The 24044-nt window shown below is 43.5% G+C and overlaps 1 protein-coding gene across 4 annotated transcripts in view; it reads right to left on the bottom strand.

The window, feature by feature from the left end:
• The window catches only part of PLAC1 (placenta enriched 1), a 196280-nt gene that overhangs the window by 64947 nt on the left and 107289 nt on the right, over nucleotides 1-24044 (bottom strand). The gene's annotated exons all lie outside the window — the stretch shown is intronic.

Consider the following 24044-nt stretch of genomic DNA (forward strand, 5'->3'; position numbering starts at 1 on the left):
TGCAATCTTAACTTGTCAAGGGAACAACTTTTATAAGCACGTACTTTTTATACTTGCTTATAAAATATATAATTATAAAAGATAGTGCTGCCAAACAAGCTGGGAGGTCATGTGAATTATCTGCCCAAGAAAAAGGGAGTGTGGTATCCTTTAATTAGAAAAAAGATGAAGGATATTCAGAACCTTGGTCTGTCAGAGAACGTGGAACACCCAAATGCTGTATTTCATTCCTCTCTCTCTCTCTCTCTCTCTCTCTCTCTCTCTCTCTCGACAGGGACTCACTCTGTTGCCCAGGCTGGAGTTCAGTGATGTGATCAGGGCTCACTGCAGTCTCAGTCTCCTGGGTTCAAGCAAACCTCCCACCTCAGTCTCCCCAGTAGCTGGGACCACAGGCATGAGCCACCACACCTGGCTAGCTAATTTTAAAAAAAATTGTAGAGACAGGGTTTCACTATGTTGTGCAGGCTGGTCTTGAACTCCTGGACCCAAGCAGTTCCCTTGCCTCAGCTTCCCAAAGTGTTGGGATTACAGGCATAAGCCACCTCACCCAGCCACGTTTTTCTTTAAACTTCACTGAATCCATGGAAGCTTTTCTGCATAGACTTTGATCCTCTCACTGTACCTCATCCCTCTTCCAAAATGCACTTCCCTACACTTTGAATCTCATCAGGATTTGGTTTTGACTGTGTACAATACTGGCTTCTACAGCCATTTTGAAGCTGTCCTTCAGCAGACTTGAAAGGCCGTTCTTTATCCCAGTGAGGTAGAAGCTCATCAAGATGCAAAACTCTGTGGTCTTTCTAGCTCTGAGTGTGATTCTGTACATTACATATTTGCTGCCGAAAGCTAAGTTTATTATACAAAGTGGGACACTTTTGTGGGTGAACGGCAATGCTTCCGTAATGACACTGAGACGGCAGGTGTAAAATAGCTGAACAAACCAGCTCCCCCTACCTAAGCACAAGGTTTCTTTCAAAATTCTATTGTTCCTACCCTAAATTCCAAGAAGGACTGGTTGATACCAAGCCTGAGTAGGCAGATATACCCAAAAACCCTCAACTCCCTCTATCCCAGTAATGACAAAGTGCTGACAGAAAGTAGCCTTGAAAGGGTTAACACTTAGATGAACCCACCACAAACCCTTAGCATGTTAACACAAGTCACTTGACAAAGCCTCCTGAGAGTGTTTCTACTGAATTCCTATAGGTCTCAGAGGCCAATGATGGCTTCCTCCAGGATCCAGTTGCCATATAACAAAATGACCTGTAAAAGTTACAGTTGCCCATCTTTTTTAGATGGAATTTTGCTCTTGTCACCCAGGCTGGAGTGCAATGGCACGATCTCGGCTCATTGCAACCTCTGCCTCCCAGGTTGAAGTGATTCTCCTGCCTCAGCCTCCTGAGTAGATGGGATTACAGGCATGTGCTACCATGCCCAGCTAATTTTGTATTTTTAGTAGAGACAAGGTTTCTCCATGTTGGTCAGGCTAGTGTCGAACTCCCGAGGTCAGGTGATTCGCCCACCTCAGCCTCCCAAAGTGCTGGGATTACAGGCATAAGCCACCGTGCCTGGCCAGTTTCATCTCTTGATGAGCTTCTATCTCACAGGATAAAGCATAGGTCTCAAATCTGCTGAAGGACAGCTTCAAAATGGCTGTAGGAGCCAAGATTGTACACAGTTGAAACCAAATGCTGATGAGATTCAAAGTGCAGGGAAGTGAATTTTGGAGGAGGGATGGGGTGCAGCGTGGGGATGAAAGTTTATGCAGAAAAGCTTTCATGGATAAGGTGAAACTGAAAGAGAAACTTGAATGAAGTATAGCAATTGAGTGTTCCAAGTTCTCTGACAGACCAAGGTCCCAAATATCCTTCATCCTTGTTGTAATTAAAAGATATCGCGCTCTCTTGTGCTCGGGCAGACAATTCGCATGACCTCCCAGCTCATTTGGCAGCGCTTGGGAGAAATCTGGCCTTGCAATCAGACTAAATGATGTGTTACCCTACACTTAATCTCCGCCATCCATCAAAATCCAGGGGCCTTGGCCTCAGCCCCTCGACAAGAGGCCCACAGTACCTGGGTAGGATTTCATTCAGGGAATGAATGCAAAGCCCCTAATTCTCCATCCATTTCAGTCCTCTGTAAACAGTTAAAGACTGCAGCCAACAGCAAAAGAACTGCCAACCCAAATGAAAGCAGTGAGTCAGCAAAATAAAGACAGATGGCAATGGATTAACTGTAGCATAGACAACAAGAAGCAGGCCCTACTTAGTTCTGACCAGATTGCTTTCCCTCAATTTCAGGCAACCCAGCATTCACATGGAGTCCCTCATGAACTATGCTGGAGATAGGGGAAACAGCTGCTGCACCCAGGGGTGAGTGTAGCCATGGCAGTGTAAGAGAATACTGCTTTAATCCATGGCCTCCAGGTGGTCCAGGCATGGGGAAGGGGACAGGACAGAAGGAAGAAGACGTTGATCAGGCTTTCCCAACTGTTCCACCTTCTTTGTCAAAGGGCCATCTCCTTCAATAGCCCTACTTTCAAGTATTCTTCTCTGTTGTCCCTTAACCGTATTTATTGGATCACATATTCCAGTTTGTGGACACACCACCATCATCACCATAACTTGTCCTGTTCTTGCCCATCAGCTTACTCAAGCTCAAAGTTTAGAGGTAGTAAAGGGTTGAAATTATGTCTACAAAGAATTTGGGGGATTGTAGGCCCGGCATGGTGGCTCAAGCTTGTAATCCCAGCACTTTGGGAGGCCGAGGTGGGTGGATCACCTTAGGTCATGAGTTTGAGACCAGCCTGGCTAACATGGTGAAGCCCCATCTCTACTAAAAATACAAAAAGTAGATGGGTGTGGTGACACATGCCTGTAATCCCAGCTACTCAGGAGGCTGAGGCAGGAGAATGACTTGAACTGGGGAGGCAGAGGTTGCAGTGAACTGAGATCACACCACTGCAGTCCAGCCTGGGCAACAGAGTGAGACTCTGTTTCAAAAGGAAAAAAAAAAGAATTTGGGGGATTGGATGTGAATTTCCTTTACCCGTGCCTATGATGGTGCATCCCTATTACTGTATATTCTGGAACACAGCAGGTGCTCAATAAATTATTTGCAGAATGAAAGAAAAAATGGACGACTGAAAGCTCTTACATAAAATGTGGTCTGAAGCCCATAAATGAGATTTTACTGGAGTGGAATCCTTTGTTTAAATGTCCTTTTTTTGGTTGTTTTTAAAGGAATGCATTTATATTTCTCAGCAGGAGGATAATGAGCATTTAACTTGCACAAAATATTCATTAGCACATATCGTTGACATTGGGAGCAGTGACAGTGTCAGTGACCACACAAATAGCAGAAGACAAAAAGCATCGGCTTCTGCTTCAAAATTCCTTGTTACTTTCACAAAGACTGCTCAAAAATTACCATTTTTCACATGCAGCTGTGTTGAGATATGATTTTGTAAAACAAGACTTGTCATTCAGACTCAATAGTTGCTTTCCGTAATAAGTTTTCTAAGATAAACTTTTGTAAACGTGCAAAAAGTGAGCTGACAGTTGTTTCGGTGTTGACTATTAGCAGAAGAATCTTATAAATAGCTGCATGGTGCAAGTATTCTATCGATGTCATACGACAATTCAAAGAGAAAATCGGTTAATTATATTTCATTACTAATTCTATTTGTTTCCGATTGTGTTGCCTTGGTATTTGTATTTTTCATTTCATCACTACTTTTGCAAAGCATCTCACTAGAAGACTCACGTGAAGAAAGATTCCCATCCTCTATTTCTACTGAAGCTGTCTGCTGGGTCAACATCAGCAGCATAATTCCAGGTGGTATATTTTTTTGGTCCTGCCTCTAAGCTCTTACTCTCGCCATTCCCTCTGCTGGGTGTGCCTTCCTGGCTATTGCCATGGCTGGCTCCTTCTATATTTAAAAAAGGCTTTTACTTTAGGTTCAGGAGTACATGTGTAGGTTTGTTATATAAGTAAACTTTGTGTCATGGGAGTTTGGTGTACACATTATTTCACCACCCAGGTACTCAGCAGAGTATCCAATAGTTTTTTGATCCTCACCCTCCTCCCACACTCCACTCTCAGTTAGGCTACAGTGTCTGTCGTTCCCATCTTTGTGTCCATGTGTACCCAAAGTTTAGCTCCTACTTATCAGTGACAATATGCAGTGTTTGTTTTCCTGTGCCTGTATTAGTTCACTTAGGATAATGTAAATGTCTTTGTTTACTCAACCAAGGAATCAGTCAATCAACAAGCATTTCCTAGCATCCCCCAGGTATGCAGCATCTTGTATGCACCCATCATGTTGGCTACATCATTTTCTGATGACTCTCCTCAAAAGATGGCCTTCTTAAGCTGACATATGGCTACATACTGGCTTTCCATATTCTTAAAATTTTTGATATTTGGGGTTTATTAGGACTCCCAACAAATTAAAACTGCCTTTTTCTGACGAACAGTCCTTAGAGAAGTAGAATATTCTTAAGAATAATTCCAGATGATTCTTGATATGAACAGGAATGGAGATAGGAATAAACACTTGACTTAGGTGAAGAAAACAGCAAGCATTGGGGTGTGGTGGTATGGTGGTTAGGGAAGGAAACTACAGCCACCTCGTCTACCACTTCCCACAACTACCCAGTGTGCCCACAGAATTGAGGCTGTTCTACTCTGACTTTTTTCAAGGTAAAATAATTGACTGAGGTGAAATTCACGTAAAAGGAACCATTTTAAACTGAATAATTCAGTGGCATTTAGTATAGTCACATGTTGTATAACCATCACCTCTATCTAGTTCCAAAACAATTCCATGATTCCAAAGTAAAACCCCTTACCCATTAAGCAGATTCTTCTCATTCCTTCCAGACCCTGGAAATCATGAGTGCCCAGCTCTACAAATTTACCTATTCTGAATATTTCATGTAAAGGAAATCATACAATATGTGGCCTCTGTGTCTCACTTCTGTCCTTTAGCATGTTTTCAAGGTTCATCCACATTGTAACCCATATTAGTACTTCCTTCCTTTTTATAGCTGAATAGCATTCCACTGTATAGATACACCGTATTATTGTTTATCCATTCGTCGTGTGATGGACATTTGGGTTGTTTCCACCTTTTGGCTATTGTGAGTAGTGCTGCTGTGAACACATGTGTTTGAGTTCCTGTTTTCAATTTTTGGGGAGTATATACATAGGAGTAGAATTGTGGGGTCATATGGTAATTCCATGTTTAACTTTTTAAGGAACCATCCAATGATTTTCCTATCCTATTATTTTAATACCTTCGAGGATGAGTAAACACTACAATAAAAGTGACCAATTCAAAGTCACGAGCATCTGTGAAGCTGAGCTAGGTATGCCTGAGTTTTTGTCCCATGACTTTGGGAACTGCTTCAGGATTCTAGTTGCTTCAGAGACATCGTGATTGGGAGGGTTGTTTCCGGAGGGTCAAGTCAATGATCATCAGGGACTCAAGCATGTCTCTGAGATTGGATCCTATGAAAGTTACTCCACATCATCTCCAGTCAATATGAAGCATTTCTGGGATACCTCATCTAGCCCTCTTTCCTACCATCCTTCCCTTCACCTTTCTTTCCTTCCTCTATTCATCTAACAGATGTTTACTGGGTGCCTACCATATTTTAAGTAGTGTGCTAGATGTTGGGTGGTACAGAGATAAATGAGATGCAGTTTCTGTTTCTGGAGCCACTGAAAATGCTGAAGAGATGGTACATAATAAAGTCAAGGTGCCAGACAGCACAGGGGCCAGGAGAGTTCCAAATGTGGACACTGTGTCTCACACAGACACCAGATTTTAAGCTGCTCAAGGCAGTAACTGTGTCCTATTCTTTGCTACATCCCTAGAATACAGCACAGTACCTGGAGCACATTTGCTGTCAGCAAAGCAACCTTACAAAGGTCTGAGGTAAGGGGCCAGATGCAGTGGTTCACACTTGTAATTCCAAAGCTTTGGGAGGCTGAGGTGGGAGGATCACTTGAGCCCAGGAGTTTGAGACCAGCCTGGACAACATAGCAAGACCCTGTCTCTACAAAGAAAAAAAAATTAGCTGGGCATGGTGGCATGCGCCTGTAGTTCTAGCTACTCTGGAAACTGAGGAGAGAGGATTGATTGAGGCCAAGAGTTTGCCCAGCCTGGGCGACATGGTGAGACCCTATCTCTACAAAAAAAAAAAAAAAAATTAGCTGGGCATGATGGCATATGCCTGTAATCCCAGATACTCAGGAGCTTGAAAGGGGAAGATCACTGAGCTCAGGAGTTTGAGGCTCCAATGAGCTATGATCACACCACTGTACCACAGCCTGGGCAACACAGTGAGATCCCATCTTTAAAAAAAAAAAAAAAAAAACAAGAAGGAGAAAAGGACGGAAGAAGAGTCTGATATAGGCTGGCTGGTAGTATCAGTTCATCACCTTTTCCTAGCACCGCTGGGGCCTGCATGGTTCCCTGTATCCATCTCTCTTCCCTTAGTTCTGTGTGAGGCATGTAGCACAGAGTGAGTGCCCTTTGGGTCTTGTATCCTCTGAGCTCCCTACAATTTCGAATGAGTTTTCTTTCAGAAGTGTTTTTATATTTTTAGTTTCATGATGCCTTCCTCAAAGAGGAACCCAGACGGTGTGAGGAAGTGAGACCATCTTTCCCAGGAAGCAAATTCACCATGAGCAGGAAAACCCATCAAGCTTGGTCACCAGCTTGATGTTTGTCTCTAGAAACAGCCTTCTATCAGCCTGTAGCTTAGGGTGGAGGTGGGAGCTGAGACGTGGGCAGGAGCCAGCCCTGATGCTGATGGTGTTCCATGATTTGGGCATGCCTCTCTTTCAGTTAGTTCTGTGTTCTGCTTTCCTTGGACCTGAGTGCTAACCACAGAAATTTCTAGAAGAAAACTGAGGGCAGCAAAGCATAGATGTTGCCAATTTCATAAACTACTACCTCAGTTCACATTCTCAAAACACCTCCTGGACACAAGTAATAAAAACTACAAGGTCAATGGCAAATAAGGGGAGGGAATTGAGAGGAAAGATGAATATATAGAGGGAAAGGTGTTTCAGATGAGATTGGAAACAAGAGGAGTGGAAGTGGTGGTGAGGTACCCCAACCTTGACTACAGAGAAGGAAAGGCTCTCATGCAGGAAACTGCTTTGAAATAATAAAGCCCTGGGGCAGCCTGCGGACTCTAGCTATAGTCAGGCTCAGCTCCTTTGGGGCCAGCTCTTGGCCTTGTCCCCTTTGGGGTTGAACTCTTTAGATCCATGCTGGAGTGCAGAGGTGGAACGCACAGAACACTTCCCCAAAGGGTGGACCATGGAATGACACATTTGAAGGGATTTGATTATGTTAAAAATCAAGAAACTAAAACTACCAAGGGTATTTTTTTCCTTTTTAAAAAAAGACCCCAAACTTCAGGCAACAGACTGTACTAGGAGCTCCTTTGTGAGATCTACCTACCAGCTTATGGGTGGGTTGCTACCTCCAATAAAATTTCCATTTAAACTCCTATTGGGGATGGCAAGTATTAATACTATATTAGGTAACTGCAGGTATGTTTATGAACCAGACATGGTCCCTGCCCTCAAGGAATTTGCAGTCTAATAGGGAAGAGAGGTAAAGCAGACAGCTAATTATAACATGGAATGATGAGGGCTGGAAGTTGTTGGGGGAGGACAGAGGATGAGCATTTAAATCACTCTGAAGTGTCAGGGAAGGCTTCCTGAAAGACATGATGCATAAGCTGAAGAATGAGTAGGAGTCAGCCAAGTGAAAGGGAAGGGGGAAAGGATATGCCAGACAGATGAGCTTTGCAGGAATAAGGTTTGCTAAGAGAGATTAAAGCAAAAATGTACAAAATACACAATCATCAAAAATGAAATGTTGATCAATACAAGCAAAAGCCAGCTCTTTGGAAAGACCATGAAAATAGGCAAAGGTTAGCAAAAAACAAAGCAACAACCACTCAAGAGTAAAAAGAGGCAGAGAAAGGGAGAGGGAGAAGGACAGGGGGAGCCAGAGGGAGAAGAAGAAAAGGGAAAAGAGAGAGCAGGAGGACAGGACTGCATTTAGAATACATTAAAAATCAGATATGAAGGATATGAGTAAACAAAAAAATAAAAATAAAAAAGAACATATTAAAAAGCATAATATAATACTATTAGGAATTGTGGAAATCCTGTTATCAGCATACAATTACAAATAATTGGCATTTTGTATTAATATTTATAGCAGTAAATTTGGAACATAGATGAAACGGACAATTTTCTGGCAGACTTTACCAAAATTGGCTTGAGAGTAAGACAAAAATCTGACTATATCAACAAAACTAGAAAAGAAATGGAAATAGAATCAACGATGAGGACACCTCAGCCCCCTTAACACACACAAGTAGGCTTTAAAGTTAAAGTGTACAACAGCTTTAAGGAACAGACAATCCCTTTACCACACAAACTATTTCAGAGCATTAGAGAAGACGAGAAACTTCCAACTTATTTTCCAAAGTTATCATAACAACAAAACCAAAAACTAACTTTATAGTAAAACCCCTAAATAAATTATTACCAAATCAAATCTCGCACTTTGGTAAAAGAAGACTATACTGTAACCAAGTAGGATATATCTTAGAAATCCAAGGCTGGTTCGCCATTAGAAAATATACCAATGTAATTCATTATATTTCCATAGCAAAGGAAAAGATAGTACGATCATTTTAATAGATGCAGCACAAATATTTGATAAAACTCATTTGCTCTTAGAAAGCTCTAAGAAAATTAGGAATACAAGGAAAGTTTAACTTGATAAAGAGTAACTTTCAGAAAGGTACAGAAAACTTCATACTTAAAGAGGCAGCAAGTATAGCAGAGTAGTTAAGAACACAGTCTCCAAAGCAGTGGAGCTTTGAACATGTGTTGGCTGTATGACCTTGGGCAAGTTACTCAGTTTCTCTGTACCTCAGTTTTCTTATCTGTGAAAGGGGAATAATAATAATAATAATAATAATAATAATAATAAGTATCTATCTCATATCATTGTAGGAGGATTAAAGAGCCCAATATTTGTAAAGTGTTCATAATAATGTTTCACACACAGAAGCATTACACAACTGTTTGTCAACAAATTTTGAAATATTAGATGTTTTCACCCTTAAAATCAAGAACAAGACAGGAATGTCTATTTCTACTGCTACTCTGCTAGTCAACATTTTACTAGAGCTCCAAGCCAATGCCATACAATAAAAAAACAGAATTAATAGCACCAGAAAGGAAGGAACAAAATTGTCAATATTTGTAGACAATATTATCATCTAACAAAAAATGATGTCTGCATCTCATGAAAGGAAGTAAAAGAAGGAAATTCTACTCTCTAGAGCATTCCAATATCAACTAGTATTTTTCTAGACATTTCTATAAATTCAACATTGAATCCATCATTCTCCCTCCATATCGACTGCTCTTCTTGACTCCCATCTTTCTGTCAATGGTATCACCACTTTCTCTTTTTTTTTTAATTAACTGAATTTTGTTTTGAGTTCTGAGATGCATGTGAAGGATGCACAGGTTTGTTACATAGGTAAACGTGTGGCATGGTGGTTTGCTGCACAGATTAACCCATCACCTAGGCATTAAGCCCAGCATGCATTAGCTGTTGATCCTGATGCTGTCCCTCCCCCCGCCCCCCACAGGCCCCAGTGTGCATCGTTCCCCTCCCTGTGTCCCTGTGTTTTCATTGTTCAGCTCCCACTTATAAGTGAGAACAATGGCACCACCACTTTTGAAATCACCCAGACTAAAAACTTTGGAATTCTCTTGGACTCTTCCTTCTTGTTCATCCCCCATATCCAATTACCTACTTTATCTGGTTAGTTTTTCCTACAAAATATTTTTCAAATGTTTTCTATTCTCACTCTCATGTCTCTAGTCCAGACCCATATCAACTCACGCCTGAAACAATGGATATCCTCCAGTCCCTCTCCAAGTCACCAAGTGTACGACAGGCCAATCCTATTCTAAGACTACTATTGTCAAGTCACTCTTTTTGTTTGTTTTTTGAGACAGAGTCTCACTGTGTCACCTAGGCTGGAGTGCAGTGGCGTGATCTCAGATCACTGCAACCTCTGCCTCCCAGGTTCAAGCAATTCTCCTGCCTCAGCCTCCCAAGTAGCTGGGACTACAGGCACGTGCCACCACACCCGGCTAATTTTTTATATTTTTAGTAGAGACGGGGTTTCACCATATTAGCCAGGCTAGTCTCCAACTCCTGACCTTGTGATCTGCCCACCTTGGCCTCCCAAAGTGCTGGGATTACAGGCATGAAGCACCGCGCCCGGCCCTGTCAAGTCACTTTCTTGCTTAAAAATCTCTGGTGGCTTCTCCCTTCCTATCATATCCAGTCTAAACTCCTCCACTTGGTGGCCTTTTACCATCGTGCTGCACCCAATCTAACGAAGTTTATTTTCTCCTACTCCCTTTATGTGTACCCTCTGCTTTAGCAAGATCACTATTTTCAATATCCTCACCCACCTCCTTCCTTTTTAACTCAGTACCTTTGTTTATTTCAGTGCCTTGTATTGTCCTGTCTCTCCCTGTGAGTGTCTCCAAATCTTCCCCATTTTTTTTGGTCAGCTTAAACAGCACCATGTTTTACTTTCTCAAGTGAGATAATGGATACCATACTGTGCTCGTTTAATCTTCTCAGCAACTTTTGAAGTATTTATTCATTTTCATCCCATTTTATGGATCACATATAGTGATTTGCTCGAGGTTCACATTGCTGATAATGGTGGAGCTGGAATTCAGAGGTCATGCTCCTAACCATCCCTCTGTTCTGACTCTCTGGGATGCCTCCCCTCACTGCCTCAACCCTCTCTGACCTTCTCTTCCTTTTGTTTGGCTGCTACACATTGTTTTGTAGTGCGTACAAGTTAAGCTTCCAGGAAAACTGTAAGCTTTTGGAGGTCAGGATCCATTGACGCTGATCTCATTCTTCTCTGTCTCTTCCTCCCTGCAAGAGCTGGGCCCATGATGCACAGTTGATTCATTGATAAGGTTGATCAAATATAGCTAAATATATAGGAATTTGGCCTTGGTATCCAGTCTCCAAGAAACTTTTTGAATAGCTTGAGGATAACTCAAGCCCTTCCAATTCAAGGCTGGGTTTTTAGCCCCAGGAAGGGAAGGGAGGAGTAGAATTATTACATTTCCCAAGAAATTATTAAATTTCCCCTAGTCCCCTTTCCCGATGATCAGGCTTCTCTCGGCACAGCTTAGGTCAATGTTGAATGACAAATCTTCCCTTTACATAATGATTGGACCAGGCCAGGTTTCATTAGCATGTGCAAATAGAGCCAAACCTGTCAACTTACAATTGTGCAAAATCTGACTCCTGGGAATCTTCCAGAAGTGAACAGGGAAAACTAATAGCTGTCCTACCTACCTCACAGGGTCATGGTGAGAATCAAGTGAGATAATGGATATGAGTACACTTTGAAAAGCAGAAATGAAAAGCAGCTTGCTTCTTGAGCCTGGAGTGGAGCAGCAGGAGCGCCTTGGTGATTTCAAGGCCAGGTGAAGGGTGGAGGTTCTTCTGAAATTCTTGGACTCATCATTTCCCAGTGGTTGTAAGACTTGCTTTCTGGCAATTCTCGGGTAATTTTACTGTATTTTGAGACTTCTTCAACTACATGGGAATTTGTCCTTGACTTCCCTTTTCCTTTTTCTAATTACCCTTCCTCAGCTAGTCCACAGTACTCTGAAGGGTGCTACAAGATAAGTTCACTTTTCCTCCTTTTGGTGTGTTGAAGAGACAACATTTTGCTGGCGGCTTACATTTAGATTTCAAATCTCTCTCCAAGGTCAGGAGCAAGTGACACAGGAAAAACACACTTTGAGATTGATGACTTCTGTGATGGTCTGTAAATAATAATTAGCCTTTGGATGTTATTGGATAAATAATGAGTGCCTCTCTGCTTTCCCCAGAGAGACCAAATTCCCTCAGAATTCAAGTGTTAGAAGACACAAGAGAACCTAGAAGTGTAGGAAGGCAAGAGGTGAGAGTTAGAGATTTTTGTAAGAAAGAAAGTTTTGGTTCAAAAGATTCCAATTCTGAAAGTGAAGGACTTTGAGGAAGGCCAGGGGAGAGTGAGCTCAGCTTGGACAGAGAAGAGGAAAGAGTGCCGACTGTGCAGGGACTTTGGCCAAAGGGCCCTGGATCAAGACTAGACCGGGCTTGCAGAGGTAGCCAGAGGTATTCCGACCAGGGAATTGAGCAAGATTTATTGCCTAAGTTGGCCTCAACTGGACAGAGTTTGGCCTTAGGTCTGTTTTGTGTGCTGGGTATGCATACATACCTCCTTACAGATGAAGCCTTCAGATAATGAGCCATGTCCTCAGCAAAATGAGGCCAAAGGGAGATTGCTATTGGTGTCGGAAGTGGGGACAGAACTTGAGAAGCACAGCTCTGGAGAGTACCCCTAGGCTTCCATGTAGGCAGGAAATAGCAGCCCTCTTGTCCTCTACAGCTCCGGAACCACTGGCTAGCCTATCTGCTTTTGAACAGTATGCACCCAGCAGGCTGGGCAGCTGTCGAAGAAGCTCGTTATTGTGCCCCATCCCATGGCCTCCTGGGTTCCCAGGTTCCACGCATCTTATTCCACTGCTCTGCTCTACTTTTGCTTCCATAATACTGACTCTCATGAACTGCTGTGTTGAACTGAGGGAATGTTGTGGGCTTCTAGTGTGTGTGTGCTTGCATGCATGTGTGTGTGTGTGTGTGTGTGTACTTGTGTGTGTGTGTTGGAAGGGTCCCTAGTGGCCCCCAGCCTCAGCCTCTCTGACTCCAGGCTTCAGAGGGTGCCTGTGCCTATGAACTTTGCTTGGCTAGCCCGCTGAAAGGAGAGAGATGAGAGTAGACCCCTGCTGGTTCCATCCCACACTCCCCGTTATGATAGGCAGTGAAGCAAATCATTTGGGCAATTGCCTGACCTTAATGGGATAGAAAGGGCTCCTCTCTTGCTTGAAAGGAACATCCAAGCATGTGCTTAGTGTTTAGTTTTCCTGGAAAAATAATTTCTCTGGCATGCTAAAGAGGGTGAATTTGCCTTCAGAAAGGATTGTGTCACATCCATAACCCTTGCAGCCTCTCGACCATTTCCGTGGATGAAAAGTTTGCATTTTCATCCAAATATCTGCTAGGATATTGTTTTAGTTTTCACTGCAAGAAAACTGTGCTGTGTAAAGAAAAATAGAGATACACTCTTGGGCAGTTCTTCGGGAGTAACCTAGCAACCCATCAAGATCAAGAGATTTTTGAAGGCTACTGCAAAGTAGAATCAGGTCTGACTGTTCACTGTTATGATTTTAAGGGCACTGAGTACAGATAGAACCCCACCCGTCACCTGGGCCCAGCACCTTTCTTGGAATTCCAGCTTTCAGAAATTCATTCCTTTGTATTTGAATGATCTTATGTGTCTTTGGGAGTCATGTGTTAAAGAGTAAAATACACCTGGGAAGAATATCACCTAAAACCGTATCAGCTGATAACAGCTATCTCTTCAGTGAAGATGGAGAGACTTGGGACAGGACAGGAGGATCTCTGGGAATAGCAGGAATAGGATGCCTGAGTGACAAGAGAGGACAAAAGGTTGAAAGGGAAAATGGAACGTTAGCATGACACAGCTAACTTAAGATACCATATATTGGAAGGAGCCTCATAGACTATCTATACCAATGCCTTTTAAAAAGACATTTTAAAAACATGGAGGCTGGGTGTTCATGCCAGTAATCTCAGCACTTGGGGAGGCCGAGGTGGGTGGATCACTTGAGGTCAGGAGTTCAAGACCAGCCTGGCCAACATGGTGAAACCCTGTCTCTACTAAAAATATAAAAATCATCCCAGCATGGTGGCATGTGTCTGTAGTCCCAGCTACTCAGGAGGCTGAGGCAGGAGATTGCTTGAACCCAGAAGGCAGAGGTTGCTGGGAGCCGAAATCATGCCAATGCACTCCACCCTGGTGACAGAGCAAGACTCTGTCTCAAAACAAGAAAAAAAAAAGATTAAAAAAAAATTGGAACCCTCTTAGGCTCAAACACAGAACCCCATTATGCATAAAATGAATACAAGCAGGGCTGTTCTGGTTAAAGTGGGGGCAAGAGCCTTGGGATCTGGTCTACTCAGACAGGATCCGGTCTACTCAGACTCTCTACTACTTAAGCTAAGAGAAAGGTGAGGCAGCATCACACTCACCCAGATAGTGAGAATCGATGCTTCAAAATGAACTTTGTGAACCAGTTTGTTAAACAGGGTCATCGTTAAAAGTGAAATGATCTAAACTTACAATTAGGTTATGTTAAACACAAAGCTAATTAATAGTGACAACTCATCACTTGCTAATTCTTTTACTACACTTACTGTTACCTATGCTCTTGAGGTTATTTACATCTATTTTATCTGTGTGGTGGAAATCCTCTATGATGCCATGCTGTTGCACATCTGTTCTCGATTCCTTGTTCAGTGATGTCATGTTGGGAGCTTGAAATTGGCTACGGTGGGAGCATTTACACCATAGAAATCAGCAAACACAATAAACCAGCATTCCTCTCCCTGCTCAACTGAGGGAGGCAATTGTTAGACATTTGTCAGCACACCACTGTCTCCCACCCCTCTCTTCTCCTCCTGGAGTGCAGTGGCACGATCTCGGCTCACTGAAACCTTTGCCTCCCAGGTTCAAGCAATTCTGCCTCAGCCTCCTGTGTAGCTGGGACTACAGACACCATACTGTCAGTCCTCACTTCTTTGGAAGCTGTACTTTAGCAACCTCAGCCACGTGGAATGCAGTTTAGAACTCAGGAGGAAGAGGAAATACATCCAAGTGGCCAACCATTATCATAAAACACATGCATTTTATACTCCATGGGAGAGAAAAGCCACTGTAAGGCCCCAGCCTTGACAAACACGTTTGCTGTGTTAAATAACATGGCAGATAAGAAGTGCTGGGGCTCAGAAAATCATACCCCAAACGATGATGCTTTGTCATGCTGAGTATGTTGAACTAAAGGAGACTGGAAGGTCTCAGAAGCCACCTCAGAAGCAAAATCTCTCTCTGACCTTCTCCTCCCCTCCTGTCTTCCGCCCCTCTTTTCTCCTCTGCGGTGAATCATAGAAACCAGAACCTCTCTCCCCCAAGGCAATCCATAAAATCTAGAAAGGTCACTTCTCCCTTGTAGACCCTCATGCCAGACAGGTCCTGCCCTGTACCTGGGCGGCAGGAATGCTACACAGAGAAGTCAGGAATCTAAACATACAGGCCTTACTGGATACCCTCTGCCTTCAGCCTATTTCCATTAGATCATACCCTTTGTCCAATCACATTTCTATGCATTCTTCATAGAACCTAAGCATGAAAATTCACAATATTCCCTCAGTCTTTGGGTATTCATTTCTGAAAGCTCCCATGTCATGTAAAACTTTGATTTAATAAATGTGTTAAATGCTTTTGTTAACTGCCTTTGCTATAGGAGTGTTGCCCATGACCCTTATGATGGCTGAGGAAAGACATCACACCTTTCTCCTCCTATAGAAACAACACAATGACAGCAGCATGAAGTGACAGCTGACACTGGGAAGTCTTGGCACCACAATCTGGAGCCTTTTACTATAGGGGCAAACAACCCAAGTGATTCCCAAGACCCTCAAAGACCTCACTGCATCACAGCCCAGCACGGTTTAGGAAATGTAAGTGTTCATACTCTGACTCCCTCAAAATGGGCCAAATTATAGGCAGAACGAGCTCCATAAGAAGGCTTCATGTCCATCGTGTCCACAGCACCCAACACAGTTCTTAGTGCATAGAAGGCCCTGAATAAACGAATAGCTATTTAAAGAATGAAACCAATTTTCACAAGCAAACTCCTTGCCTCTTCTACCACTGCTTCCAGAAAAGGGACTCAGGATGTTTAGTTTCAGAAAGCAGTGGAGTATGAAGACATTTCAAAAAGCTATCTATTCCACACTGAGACTTGGGCTTCTTCCTAAGCCGACACTCAGCAAGGAGAAGGCCATGTTCACTTTGAACACCAGGATCATGAAGCCCAATGGCAAGAAGCCGGACACGTTCAAGTTCGGCATCTCCCAGGTTCTTCTGGAGCCAAAGATGAACATGGACCTCAAGGCTCAGCCCAGGGAGCTGAATATCATAGCAGTCAAGGAAATTAAGGTTGGTGGTAGTCAGAAAGCTATCAGAATCTTTGATTTTGTTTCTCAACTGAAATCTTCCCAGAAAATCCAAGTCTGGCTAGTACGTGAATTGGAGAAAAAGTTCAGTGAAAGGTATGTTCTCTTCATTGCTCAGAGGAGAATTCTGCCTAAGCCAACTTGAAAAAGTCATACAAAAAAATAAGCAAAAGCATCACAGGAGCTGTACTCTGATAGCTGCGTACCATGTGATATTAAGGAATTGACCTTTCCAAGTGAAACTGTGGGCAAGAGAATCTACTTGAGACTGGATGGCAGCTGCCTTGGAAAGATTTATCTGGACAAAGCACAGCAGAACAATGTAGCACACAAGGTTGAAACTTTTTCTGGGGTCTATAAGAATCTCATAGATAATGATGTTAATTTTGAGTTCCCAGAGTTTCACTTGTAAACAGAAATGACTAAACAAGGTATATTCACAGTAAAAACAAACACATAAAAACAACACAAAGCAAAACTGAGTTCCAAAAGGATTAATACCCAAAGGGCACAAACGTCTACTCTTGGATAAATCTTTGGTATGAGAACTCTAATGCCGTAATGATGTTTGATAAACAGGAAATGGCTTTATCAAGATGCAGAGCTGACTGCCAGTGCCACGGGTCCTCCCAACTGTCCCTACGCCAAATATCTCTGGCGTCCCTCTTCTCTCTCTTCTGTGCCCGTTCCCTTCACTTTCTAGTCTCTCACCCCTCCCATGTTCTGCCCCCCTCTTTCTTCCTCTGTCCTCCTCATGCCCTCAGCCTGCCAGTCATTCCCCATTTGGCCCCAAGCACCCATCAGACCAAGTCCCGCCTGAGCCCCTCAGACTGGAGAGATTGCTTCCCCCATACCCAGACAAAATGTGTTCAGTAGACAATGCCGTTGTCTCCAGCCTTTACAAAGGAAGCTCACCTAGAGCCAAATACTTCCCTTTTCTCATTTCTTAATTTCTACGGGGGAAGGAGGGTATCGTGTGTGTAAGAGGACCCCAGATGTCTGGGCTGTACCCTAAGTACCTTTTATGCTTGTGTGTCCTTGCAGCCTACTTTGCCTATCTGGAGTTTATAGCATTGCAGCAGAAGAACTTGAGCCCATTTCCTGATTTTAATTAAGCCCTTTTGGGTTACAGTGACCCAGAGGCAACTATCTAGCTAGTTCAGGCAGACTCTGAAAAGAACTTAGGCTGGAATCGCTGGGTGAGCTGAAGGCTTTCCTCTGAAAACACCCACATTGACAAGCCACGTGACTCCAATTGGATGGCTAGTTGGTATGCTGCCCTTTCCTTCTCTGGCGGCATGGTCCGTGATCAGACTATTGGTCTTCATGGACATTTTGGGGTCCTTCTAAAGGATCTTGTGGTTTGTGGCTAACCCCAGTGAAGCTTGTTATTTCTGTTCTATGGTTCTACAGGCAGCTGCCCCCAGGTGAATGCTGAGGCTTATCCTTGGTCAGGTTGACTCCACAGCAGGGTTAGAAACCTCATTTGAAGATAAACCCCTCAACACAGGGGTTGAGTCAGTAGGAAGAGACAATTCCGAAGTGGGCTTGAGTTAGGAAAAGTAATCTGAAAGAGTCTAGCTGGCCAGCTGACTTCTAGAAGCTGGGCTGGAGCAGAGCAGTGCCGGCCAAGTTACTTAATCTCTCTGTGCTTCAGTTTCCACATCTGTAAAATTGGTTAATAATAACATCTACCTCACAGCATTGTGCTGAGGATAAAATGAATGATATATCTAATATGCTTGCTCTAGCATCTGGCACACAATATGTGCTTTTAAAAGCATAGAGGGGAGCGGTTACAGAAAATCAAAATTGTGGATTTCTTAAGAGACATGGCAGAGCTGGAATAAACTGTAATGCAAGATCATTGAGGCCTGATCCCCCAGATGTGAGGCCCATGGCTGCCCTCTGCTACTGTGGCCCATCAGTCTGTGTCACTGCATAATCGGGCAGGTGGGAGTGTCCCTGGGCAACCAGGCTCACTGAAAACTCAAAGCACATGCACTCAGCACAGTCGTGGTAATAATAGTGGTAAGGAATTGGAAACTGTGGTGATGGCTTCCCGATTCCATAGTCATTACAGTCAGGGTGTGCTTGTGGGACCACCTATGAGAAGAGTCCTGGCCCAGGCCCCTCATGTACTTGCTGACCTCACCTCTCTCCAGGCCCGATGGCTCATCTCTGCTCATCTCTCTCATTCCCGAAGGTTCTACCAGTGGCTCAGGGGCCATGTTGGCAGGCCTGGGTCTTCTTGACACCCTTCCCTCTCCTAACCACCTGCTCACCCTCCAGGCTTACACCAAAAACCAGACACATCACTACCCACCCTTCCCCATTTGCTTTTTAACCTTAAGTGAAAAGCTGATTGTATTAAAAAAATTAGAGGGCCGGGCACTGTGGCTCACGCCTATAATCCCAGCACTTTGGGAGGCCAAGATAGGTGGATCACGAGGTCAAGAGATCAAGACCATCCTGGTCGACATGGTGAAACCCTGTCTCTACTAAAAATACAAAAAAATTAGCTGGGCATGGTGGCGCACGCCTGTAGTCCCAGCTACTCAGGAGGCTGAGGCAGGAGAATTGCTTGAACCCAGGAGGCAGAGACTGTGGGAGCAGAGATTGCGCCATCGCCCTCCAGCCTGGGTAACAAGAAGGAAACTTCATCTCAAAAAAAAAAAAATTAGAGTTCCTGTCTTTACCTCTGAGACACATTGATTTAGAGAAGACAGGGGACTTTGGTGCTTGACACTGAAATGCGGACGTTTCAGGCAGTGTGACAAGCCAATGCAGTCCTCTGGCATTATGGGACTTGCGCTACAATGATATCGGGACTTGCTCTCCCTTGTCCCAATGCAGAGGGCAAGTTTGATGCAAAGCCGGGTTTTCTAGGACACCTGAAGAGACCAATTTGAGATCAGCACGTGGCTTCATGGGTCTGGGCACTCAAGGCCCCTCAGAGCTCCTGCTCTTGTCTCAGGAATGTTCTTAAAGCATTGTGACTGGGAGTCTTAGGACTGCTTCTAGTAGGAGTTCAATTCCAGAGGCCATTAAAAAAAGTCATTTCTTAGAAATTCAAGTTCATATCAGGAATGATAACAGGATGGCTGTCTCCCAAGGTCTGCAAGCTGTGCAGGATTTAGCTGCAAATAAATAAAATAAATAAAGGAATCCAGTCCCTTTTTGTTAATTCTGCCAATGCTTTCATTTTTCAGGCAATTTCAGTTCAGTCCAGATCTGGTTTCTGAAGTCACATTTTTCCAATCATCCTTCCCATTTGCAAGGAGTCTTGTGTCCAAGTATGCGATTTGAATTTGCCCAGGTGCTGGCAGTTGGGGAAGGTTTTCATATTCAAAGCTGCACATGCTTTGGAAATGTGACTCTCATGATTGCAAGAGGAGGCAATCATCTCTGGAGGGGAGGGATTGGGGGAGGAAGCTCATATGGGAGTTAGTGGGCTCCGTCCTTGGACTTCAGCATTTCTCTGGCGTCCTGCCTTTTCTGTCTATTCTCATGCCTTTAACTAGCACCAGTAGTGGAACTTCCATCCCTCAGTCCAGTCCTGTCTCTGAAACCCCAGTCCTGGTTCTCCAACTGCGTATGACAGCACTGCCCTAGCTGGAAAGCTTGTTCGACAAATATCCAAATGATTCTTATGATCAGGCAAGTTCAGGAAGCCTAGGCAATGTTTTTTCTACCCAGATGTTCCACCATCACCCGGAGCACAAAATGATTAAAACCATACTCATCCTAAAAGCAATCCATCCTAAAAGCTGTACTGAAAGGTGAGACAGATCTACAGGTGGTCATAGAGAACAGTCAGGGTGTGCCTATGCGGCCACATTTGAAAAGAGTCCTGGCCCAGGCCCCTCATGCCCTTGCTGACTTCAGCTCTCCCCAGGCCCGATGGCTCATCTCTCTCATTCCTGAAGGTTCTACCAGTGGCTCAGGGGCAATGTTGGCAAGCCTGGCCCTTCTTGACACCTCCAAGAAGGCTCCTGAAGTGAGAAAAAAAGCAGGCTGCCACCATTACAGTGGCAGCTCGCTTAGCTGACGTCTGTGGAGTCAACTCTCACAGTTGAAGGATACTCTCCATTTCCTGTGTCACTGCTCCCTAGTCAGTTCAAGCACTTCCATTTTTACTGATTTTTAATTAACCGACCATCTATTCTCCCAGTTGAATAGATAAGAGAGTCTATTTGTAGCTAACAAAAAGATGCATAGTATGAACCTATCTATTCATGAACAGAATTTACAAACACATAGGCTTTAAAATGCAGATAAAATTTCAAGAAATGTGAACAGAGGCTGCTTCTGGGAAGGAGTACTGGGTGACTGGGGTAGAAAGATTCTCACCATACCCTTTTGTATTGTATTTTTTTTTTACAAGGTTCATGCACTATTTTTCCCCTGAATTTTCTTTGAAAAAATTCAAATGTACAAATAGATCAAAGAAGTAGAACAATCTACACACATATAACCACCAAGACTCCACTATTAACATTTCAAAATATTTGCTGTGTAGTTCTGTTTCTATCAATCTATTTACATACCCCCCCCCACACACACACATATATTTGAAGGTCACAGACATCATAACACATTTCCATTAAATTCTTCAGAATGACTCTTTAAAGAATAAGAAGATTCTCCCTCCTAATCACAAGCTATTACCACAGCTAAGAAAATAAACAATAATCTCCTAATATTATCTAATTTCCAATCCACATTCAAATGCCCCAGTAGCCCCCAAATGTCTTTTGTAGCTTTGTAAAATCCAGAATCCAGAACCAAGGTTTGTGTATTGCATCTACTTATGTCTCTTTCATGTTGTTTAATCTAGAACAGTGCATGCTCCTAATTTTAGTGTGTGACACTGAATTTTTGAAGAGTTCAGGCTAGTCGTCTTGTAGAATATCTCATATTCTGAATTTGTCTATTTTCTCATGGTGTGTGGGTTTTTTTTTAAATAAAAGGATTGAATAGCAATAGTAATAAAAGAAACCAGGCTTTGTTTTATATAAATAGCAACCTTAAAATGAGTATGTGTTCCCAATATGCCTAGCAGCAGCATTGCCCAGTCTTCTGGTTCCCAGATCAGATTCTTTAATCATCCCGCTGTCTTTCGTTCTCCATATTGAGCCAGTTCCCAAGCCTGTGAATTTGTCCTTTGATATGTCTAATGGCTTAATGCCTTCTCTAGTCCCACCATGTCCCTACTCTGGATCAGGCCTTCAATGCCTCAGCCCAAAAGTATTGCAACTGCCTCCTAATTGACCCCTCTAGTGCCAGAATCTTCCCCTGAACATCTGCTGCACTGTGAATACAGAAAACACACTGCCTTTTCTATGTCACTCCTATCTGGAAAACCATCGATGGCTAGTTCCTATTTCCCATCTTTCTTCAGTCAGAGCCAGCTTTGAGCATAGCCTTCAACACCAGACAGAGCCAGACCTCTACCGAAATCCTAGCACTGCCAATTACTTGCTGAGTGGCCTTAGAGAAATCACTGGGCTTATCTGGCTTTTCATTTTCGTATCTGTACATTGGAAATAACAGTTGTGCCTACCTCTCAATCTTAAGTAGCACTTGCCCACAGAGCTCCCACTTTTTCTAGGGTCACTCCAAACCTCATCCTTTCTTTCTTTCTTTTTTTTTTTTGAGATGGAGTTCCGCTCTTGTTACCCAGGCTGGAGTGCAAGGGCGCGATCTCGGCTCACCACAACCTCTGCCTCCTGGATTCAGACAATTCTCCTGCCTCAGCCTCCTGAGTAGCTGGGATTACAGGCACGTGCCACCATGCCCACCTAATGTTTTGTATTTTTAATAGAGACGGGGTTTCACCATGTTGACCAGGATGGTCTCGATCTCTTGACCTCGTGATCCACCCGCCTCGGCCTCCCAAAGTGCTGGGATTACATGCGTGAGCCACCACGCCCGGACCCCTCATCCTTTCTTTAAATCTCCACTGAAGGCTTGCCTCCTGTGGGCGGACTTCTTATTCACAGCAGCATCCCCTCTGTGAATTTCCAGAGCACTTGTGGTCTACAGGGACTACTTCAGCAGATACTGGTCTTATTGCCCACTCATATTTATGTTTTATTCTCTTTTCTTTCTTTTCCTTTTTGAGACGGGGTTGCGCTCTCCCCCAGGCTGGAGTGTGGTGCAGTGGTCATGGCTAACTGCAGCTGCAATCTCCTGGGCTCAAGTGATCTTCCCATCTGAGCCTCCTGAGTAGCCAGGACCACAGGTGTGCGCCACCATGCCTGGCCATTTTATTTTTAGTTTTTGTAGAGACAGTGTCTCCCTTCATTGCCCAGTCTGGTCTTAAACTCCTGAGCTAAAGTGATCCTCCCGCCTTGGCTTCCCAAAGTGTTGGGATTACAGACATGAACCACCATGCCCAACCTTTTTTTTTTTTTTTAACATTTGTAGACATTTTCATTTTATCTGTTCATTTGGATGGTCGTGGCCCCTTGAGAGCAAGAGTAGATCTAACCATTGTTTCTCCTAGAGCCTTCCAGAGAGCTAGTGCTATGTTGAGCATCCAGCAGCTCAGAGTTGTCACTTGACCATGAGAAGAGGCTGTGTTCAACTTTAGAGTTCTCCTTTCAACTCTGATTGTGTCTAACTCCAGTGAGACAGGAAGGACCAAGGGCTGCAACCATCATCCAAATAATCATAGTAATTCCACCTATTTATAGAGCACCGATCATGTTCTTGTCATTCTCAAGGTCCAGCACCTTGAATATACAGATGCTCCTTGACTTATGATGGGGCTACATCCCCATAAACCCATCATAAATCAAAAATATCATATACAGAAAATACATTCAATACCCTAATAAACCTGTCATAATGTCAAAAACCTACCAGCCAAGCCATTGCAAGTTGGGGACTGTTTGTATGTTTTATTTGATGCCAATTTAGCAGCTAAAGGAACAGGCTCAGAGAGGATCAGCAACTTGCCCAGGGTCATCCAGCTATTAACTGCTGAAGCTGGAACTTGAACCAAAGTCTGTTTAAATACAGAGCCCATATTTGTTACCTGCTGCCTCCGTAGTAACAGTGAAGAGTATATTGATAGAAAGAAGGACGAGTTATTAGAGCTGATGGGAACAGATGCAATTTATTTTATTCTAGTACTCTTCTTTATAAATGAGAATGCCCACCCTGAGAGTAGCATTGTGCTACCAGTGGTGGTACAGCTTCTGTGAATCTGTTTCCTCTCAGAATCAAGGTCCAGAGACATGCTTCTCTGTGGTCATGGGAGAGAATGACGCAAAGCAGCTCACAATGGATTTCGGGTCTGTGTCTCTTTCTCAAAGAGTCTGAAACTGATCATCTGGATTAACGGAAACACAGACAGTTAAAAGCAATGATAAAGAAATAAGTAGGAGAGTAGGCCCAGCGTGATGGCTTATGCCTGTAATCCCAGCACTTTGGGAGGCTGGGGCGAGCGGATCACAAGGTCAGGAGTTCAAGGCCAGCCTGGCCAATATGGTGAAACCCTGTCTGTACTAAAAATACAGAAAAAAAAAATTAGCCAGGCATGGTGGCATGTGCCTGCAGTCCCAGTTACTTGGGAGGCTGAAGCAGAAGAATTACTTGAACCCAGGAGGCAGAGGTTGCAGTCAGCTGAGATCGTGCCACTGCACTCCAGCCTGGGCTACAGAGCAAGACTCCGTCTCAAAAAAACAAAAACAAACAAATAAACAAAAAGTAAGTAGGAGAGTAAAGGAAGAGAGAATGACAAGAACAATGAGATGGTAAGTAAACAGGGGAAGGAATGGCA

This window comes from Callithrix jacchus, chromosome X (assembly GCF_049354715.1).
Source record: "Callithrix jacchus isolate 240 chromosome X, calJac240_pri, whole genome shotgun sequence".
Lineage (NCBI taxonomy): Eukaryota > Metazoa > Chordata > Mammalia > Primates > Cebidae > Callithrix > Callithrix jacchus.